The sequence below is a fragment of the Eriocheir sinensis genome, chromosome 19 (assembly GCF_024679095.1).
Source record: "Eriocheir sinensis breed Jianghai 21 chromosome 19, ASM2467909v1, whole genome shotgun sequence".
Classification (NCBI taxonomy): Eukaryota; Metazoa; Arthropoda; class Malacostraca; order Decapoda; family Varunidae; genus Eriocheir; species Eriocheir sinensis.
Window position 1 is genome coordinate 6,691,431 of NC_066527.1, and position 7,078 is coordinate 6,698,508.

Below are 7,078 nucleotides of genomic sequence, written 5' to 3' on the forward strand. Positions count from 1 at the left end.
CTAACCTTACCCTACTTTACCTTACCTAACCTACCTAACCTTACCTCACCTAACCTTACCCTACTTTACCTTACCTAACCTACCTAACCTTACCCTACTTTACCTTACCTAACCTACCTAACCTTACCTCACCTAACCTTACCCTACTTTACCTTACCTAACCTACCTAACCTTACCTCACCTAACCTTACCCTACTTTATCTTACCTAACCTACCTAACCTTACCTCACCTTACCTAACCCTACTTTATCTTACCTAACCTACCTAACCTTACCCTACTGTACTTTACCTAACCTACCTAACCTTACCCTACTTTATCTTACCTAACCAAACCTAACCTTACCTCACTTAACCTTACCCTACTGTACCTTACCTAACCTACCTAACCTTACCCTACTTTATCTTACCTAACCTTACCCTACTTTACCATACCTACCTAACCTAACCTATCCTACCTTACCTAACCTAGCCTTACCCTACTTTACCTTACCTAACCAAACTTAACTTTACCCTTCCCTAACCTAACCTAACCTTACCCTACGTTACCTTACCTAACCAAACCTTACTTGACCTAACCAAACTTTACCTTACTTAACCAAACCTTACCTCACCTAATCAAACCTAACCTTACCTTACCCTTCCTTAACCTAACCTAACCTAACCAAGCCTAACCTTACCCTACGTTACCTTACCTAACCAAACCTTACCTGACCTAACCAAACTTTACCTTACTTAACCAAACCTAACTTTACCCTTCCCTAACCTAACCCAACCTTACCCTACCCTTAACTAACCTTGCCTTACCATACTGTCCAACCTTCCTGCACCTCACCTCACCCCGAACGCGGCCCCTCAAAAAAAACCACATTGCACTCACCTACAGACGCGTTGACCACCACCACCACCACTAATATCAACACTACTACCACAACCAAAATTCACAACCGCCACCACTTATTACTACTACTACCAAAAACAAGTAACCAGGTATCCACGAGGACCAAAGTTGGGTGTGTGTACCTTCTCGTGGAGCTGAATTACTAGTGAAGAAGGGAGAGGAAGGGAGAGGAAGGAAGGGAGGGAGAGAGAGAGGGAGGGAGAGCGCGGGTTGGAACTTGTCAGCTCCACCACCACCACCACCACCGTCATCACCACCACATGCTCAGTTTAGAATGTTCTCGTATAATCTCTCTCTCTCTTTCTCTCTCTCCTCTCTCTCTCTCTGGGACAAGGCCGCTACCCACTTAAGACGCTTCCCATTACGTTATCTTCATTCCTCTTCCTATTTCTTCTTCCTCCTCTTGCTCTTCTTCCTTTTTCTTCTTTTCTCCTTTTTTCTCAACCTCCTCTCATTTCTCCACTCTCTCTTTCCTCTCTCCTCTTCCTTCTCTTCCTCTTTCCTCTTCCTCCTCTTTCGTTTTGTTTTTTTGTATTTCTCTCATTTTATCCTCTCTTATTTTCCTTGTTTTCTATTAATCTCATCTCTTCTTTCTCTCTCTCCTCTTTCTTCTTTTCCTCTTCTTCCTCTTTCTTCTTGCTCTTTTATTTCTTCCTTTTGTTCTCTTACTTTTTCTTCATTTCCTTCTCTTCTCTCAACCTTTTTCTTCTCCTCTTCCTCTTTCTTCTCTTCCTCGTCTCCTCTTTATTTCCTCTTCCTCTTTCTTTCTCCTCTCTCCTTCATCTTCCTCCTCCTCTTTTTCTTCTTCCTTCCAACCTCTTTATCTCTTTCTTTTATCACATTCCTTATCATAATTTTGTTCACCATCGTCATCATCATTATCCTCTCTCTCTCTCTCTCTCTCTCTCTCATTCCTTTCTATGCCGTCATTTCCTCATTTTTATCCTTTTTTCTTTCTTTCCTTTAATCTTTTTTTTGTTCAACCTCCTCCTCCTCCTCCTCCTCTTAATATCGACTTTTAATAAGGTAAGCTGTCTTTATTGCAGTAGTAGTAGTAGTAGTAGTATAGTCCGGCAAATCTTAAGTGGCGGCTCTGACGTAGACAGCCCGCTAGACACTGGTGCTATTTCTCCAACAGACCTCGCGTACCGTGCCTCTCACACCCTTCTCTCTCTCTCTCCCCGTGTCTCTCTCTTTCTCTCTCACTCTAGTATAAAAACAAATATGTTTTTTATGATTGATTCTCTACCTGTGAGTGAATACAAAGAAATTTGTACAACACTTGGCAGAGTTGCCACCGCGGCGTTCTCAGCTCAAGTCAACCCAACACACCACAGTTGCCAGTTGCTCTGCCTGCTTTAATTATCGCATTTCTGCCATTTTTTTGGTGTGTGTCTGCCATCTGCCATACAATATCAGCCATATGGCATAGTTATGATAAAATATGGAGACTGTACCTGTATATGGAATACCAGGACCGTCAAGCAAATTTTGATGCGAGTCATCCAGGTGAATGGTGAGGTTCCGCTGGGGATGGCCAGGGAGTGGGGAAGGAGTGGTCGCTAAGAACATTAAAATATTACACTTTGACCTTATTTCCACACCACCCAAGGGGTAAAGAGTCTTGGTGCATTTTTTAAAGAGGTTTATTATTAATATTATTATTATTATACATTGTCGTGCACCATACTCCCCGAATGAGAGTATACCCCCACTTTCTCGCACACACACACACACACACACACACACACACACACACACACACACACACACACACACACACACAGATTGACATAGATTTACATTGAAAATCAGACCACACAGACCCCATGGTCCAGACTAGGTGGTCTGTCCTTAAATCTAAGTGATTTTACATTAATCAGATGGCTCCAAAACGTTGCTTTTCTACTCTAGTTAATATTAAGTTCAAGGAAGTGACGGTCGAGCTTGTTTTTAAAGGAGTCAATCGTGTTACACTGGACCACTGATGGTGGGAGCTTATTCCATTCTCGCACTACAACGTTGGTGAAGAAAAATTTGGTGCAGTCTGAATTTACTTGTCTACATTTGAGTTTTGTGCCATTGTTCCTCGTTCGCAAAGTGTCATCGATCATAAACAAATTTTTGTTCTGTCTACATTCGTGAAACCATTAAGTATTTTAAAACATTCGATCAGTTTTCCTCGGAGGCGACGTTTCTCAAGAGAGAACATGTTAAGGGTGGAAAGCCTTTCTTCGTAGGATTTGTTGCGCAAGGAAGGGATCATTTTTGTTGCTCGACGCTGAACACCTTCTAGTTTAGCAATGTCCTTTGCATGGTGGGGAGACCAAAACTGTACCGCATATTCCAAGTGGGGTCTGACTAAACTATTGTAGAGCGGAAGTATTACATCTTTATTCATGAATAAAAAGTTTCTTTTAATGAAGCCCAACATTCTGTTCGCTTTATTTGCTGCATCGATGTATTGATGTGAGAATTTGAGGTTTGACGCGATTTTAATCCCCAGGTCTCTAACGCATTGAACGCTTGTGAGTTTAACGCCGCGTATTTCGTAATCAAACTTCTTATTTTTTGTTCCAACTTGAAGGACCTGGCACTTGTCTACGCTAAAGGGCATCTTCCATTTATCCGACCAAGCTGAAATTTAGTGCAAATCCTCTTGGAGGCTTTGCCTGTCTTCGTCAGTGAGAACCGAGTTACCAATCTTTGTGTCGTCTGCAAATTTACTAATGCGATTATTGAGTCCAACATCCACGTCGTTGATGTAAATAATGAAGAGCACTGGGCCAAGAACCGAGAGAGAGAGAGAGAGAGAGAGAGAGAGAGAGAGAGAGAGAGAGAGAGAGAGAGATGGTGTGCGAGGTCAGTTGGAGACGTGGCAATAAGGCCTAGCGGGCTGTCTACGTCAGAGCCGCCACTTAAGATTTGCCAGACTTTAGTAGTAGTAGTAATAGTAGCAGCAGTAGTAATAGTAGTAGTAGTAGTAGTAGCAGTAGTGGTAGTAGTAGTGGTAGTAGTAATAGTAATAGTAGTAGTAGTAGTAGTAGCACCATGGTATGTAAAAAGGAAGGCTTCGTCTGTATTCGACAAGATGAGGTGAGGGATCTGACAGCCAGCATGCTCGGGGAGGTATGCCAAGACGTCACTACCGAGCCGGCACTGCTTCCCCTGGACGGCGAACACCTTCGGTACAGGACAGCCAATACCTCACAGGAGGCACGGGTTGATTAAGTGCCCGCGGATTCTGGGTGCGCGGACAGCGGGCGTTCATGGACATCCGCATATTCGACCCGATGGCTGCCTGTCACCGTGAGCTGCCCCTGCAAGCCGCCCACCACAGGAACGAGCAGGAGAAGACAAGGGCATACGGTGAAAGAATCCAACAAGTGGATCAGGGCAGCTTCACCCCCCTCGTCTTCACCACATCCGGCGGGATGGGTCCCAGGGCCCAATGCTTCTACGCACGACTCGCGGAACTAATCTAAAAAAAGAAGCATCAGCCAAGGAGTCACGTTGTCGCCTGGATGAGGTGTCGCCTCTCGTTCTCCCTGCTCAGGTCGGCCATCCTATGTCTCAGGGGCACCAGACACTCTGGCCCAAAAGCCACCAACATCTCCAATATGGACTATGAAGCCACAGTGGTGGAGAGTGACATTAGGGTGGGTCGGGAGTGACTTGAGTAGGGAAGGAAAGGGGGATCTGGACGTAATAGATGATAGGTGATTTAGTGCTAGGTAGTATTAGTGATATGGTTGGATGCCACAGTCATTAGCGAACAGAGTTGGGGCTAATGACCTCCAAGCTATGGAGCCCTCCATGATTATGTGTCGGGAAAAAAAACACGGGTGGAGGTATCATTTATGTAGTATTTTTAAAAAAAGTAATAGTTGTAGTAGTAGTACTACTATTAGTAGTAGTAGTTGTAGTAGTAGAGGATGAAGTTACTCGGGTTTATTCTTTTCTACATCATCATCATCACCATCACCACCACCACCACTATTAGCATCACCACCACCACCACCATTATCATCATTACTATCGGTCTCGCCACCACCCTCACCACCACCAACTCCACCACCACCACCACCACCACTACCACCACCATCACCACCACCACCACCATAATATCAAACTCGATCCCCTTGTTTGAATGTCACGTCGGTTCTGCTCCCAAGCTTATGGGTTCCAATACCTTTGTTGGAGAATTTTATCTGTATCTTGCGCTTATTACTGGCTCAGCTTGAATCTCTCTCTCTCTCTCTCTCTCTCTCTCTCTCTCTCTCTCTCTCTCTCTCTCTCTCTCTGAATAATTGATGTAAAGTGAAGTTCATGTTAAAAAGTTAGGAGGAGGAGGAGGAGAAGAAAAGAAAAGAAAAAAGAAGAAAAGGAAGAAAAATTTAGCTTTATCTAGTTATTATTTTTACTGTTATTATATTTATTGTGTGTGAGAGAGAGAGAGAGAGAGAGAGAGAGAGAGAGAGAGAGAGAGAGAGAGAGAGGACAGTGACCACAACAGCCTCACTGAACTTTCTCTCAATTGCTAACTCCACACACACACACACACACACACACACACACACACACACACAGACACACACACAGGACCAATAAGAGTATACTAAAACTTATTATTATTATTATTATTATTATTATTATTATTATTATTATTATTATTATCTTTCTCTTTATTAATGCGATGGTTTATTTATTAATGCATACATATGTCTGTCTGTCTATGTATGTATGTATGTAGGTATATCAATGTATGTATGTATATGTATGTATGTGTATTAACGTATGTATGTATGTATGTATGAGTATTAACGTATGTATATATGTATGTATGTATATGTATTTATGTGTATTAATGTATGTATGTATGTATGTATGTATGTATGTATGTATGTATGTATGTATGTATGTATGTATATGTATGTATGTGTATTAACGTATGTATGTATGTATATATGTATGTATGTATGTATGTATGTATGTATGTATGTATGTATGTTACGTATATATTTGCGAAGAGTTGGAGAAAATTAATGCTTAGGTATTCTGTGTGTGTGTGTGTGTGTGTGTGTGTGTGTGTGTGTGTGACAAAGGTGTAATTTTGAGACGGGGAGAGAGAGAGAGAGAGAGAGAGAGAGAGAGAGAGAGAGAGAGAGAGAGAGAGAGAGAGAGAGGTGGGGTCACTGCTCTCTTTCCCTTCACCATCACCACCATCATTACCACCACCATCACCACCATCATCACCACCACCATCACCACGTTTTGTCCTCAATTATTATGGTGTGACAGTTTCCGGGTGGTGGTGGTGGCGATGGTGGTGGTGGTGGTGGTGGCGATGGTGGTGGTGGTGGCGATGATGGTGGTGGTGGTGGTGGCGATGATGGTGGTGGTGGTGGTGGGGATGATGGTGGTGGTGGTGGTGGCGATGATGGTGGTGGTGGTGGTGGCGATGATGGTGGTGGTGGTGGTGGCGATGATGGTGGTGGTGGTGGTGGTGGTGATGGTGACTGTAGTGGTGGTGATGGTGACTGTGGTGGTGGTAGTGATGGTGACTGTAGTGGTGGTGATGGTGACTGTGGTGGTGGTAGTGATGGTGACTGTAGTGGTGGTGATGGTGACTGTGGTGGTGGTAGTGATGGTGACTGTAGTGGTGGTGGTGATGGTGACTGTGGTGGTGGTGGTGATGGTGACTGTGGTGGTGGTGATGGTGACTGTAGTGGTGGTGATGGTGACTGTAGTGGTGGTGGTGATGGTGACTGTAGTGGTGGTGATGGTGACTGTAGTGGTGGTGGTGATGGTGACTGTATGGGTGGTGATGGTGACTGTAGTGGTGGTGATGGTGACTGTGGTGGTGGTGGTGATGGTGACTGTAGTGGTGGTGGTGATGGTGACTGTAGTGGTGGTGATGGTGACTGTAGTGGTGGTGGTGATGGTGACTGTAGTGGTGGTGGTGATGGTGACTGTAGTGGTGGTGGTGATGGTGACTGTAGTGGTGGTGATGGTGACTGTAGTGGTGGTGGTGATGGTGACTATAGTGGTGGTGGTGATGGTGACTGTGGTGGTGGTAGTGATGGTGACTGTGGTGGTGGTAGTGATGGTGACTGTAGTGGTGGTGGTGATGGTGACTGTGGTGGTGGTAGTGATGGTGACTGTAGTGGTGGTGGTGAT

At 44.3% G+C, this 7,078-nt stretch overlaps 1 long non-coding RNA gene across 4 annotated transcripts in view; it reads right to left on the reverse strand.

Moving 5' to 3' along the window:
* Positions 1-873, reverse strand: part of LOC127000626 (uncharacterized) — a 936-nt gene extending 63 nt beyond the window's left edge. Inside the window, exons 1-4 of one of the 4 annotated variants that reach the window (XR_007754349.1) lie at positions 733-873; positions 383-586; positions 84-230; positions 1-49 (exon numbers count right to left, since the gene is read on the reverse strand). The exon at positions 1-49 is cut by the window's left edge and continues 63 nt beyond it. This is a non-coding gene — a long non-coding RNA (uncharacterized LOC127000626). Of the gene's footprint in view, positions 50-83; positions 231-264; positions 309-382 lie in introns of those variants that run through there. The other 3 variants (XR_007754348.1, XR_007754347.1, XR_007754350.1) reach the window with 3 other exon arrangements.
* Between the last annotated feature and the right edge of the window lie 6,205 nt (positions 874-7,078).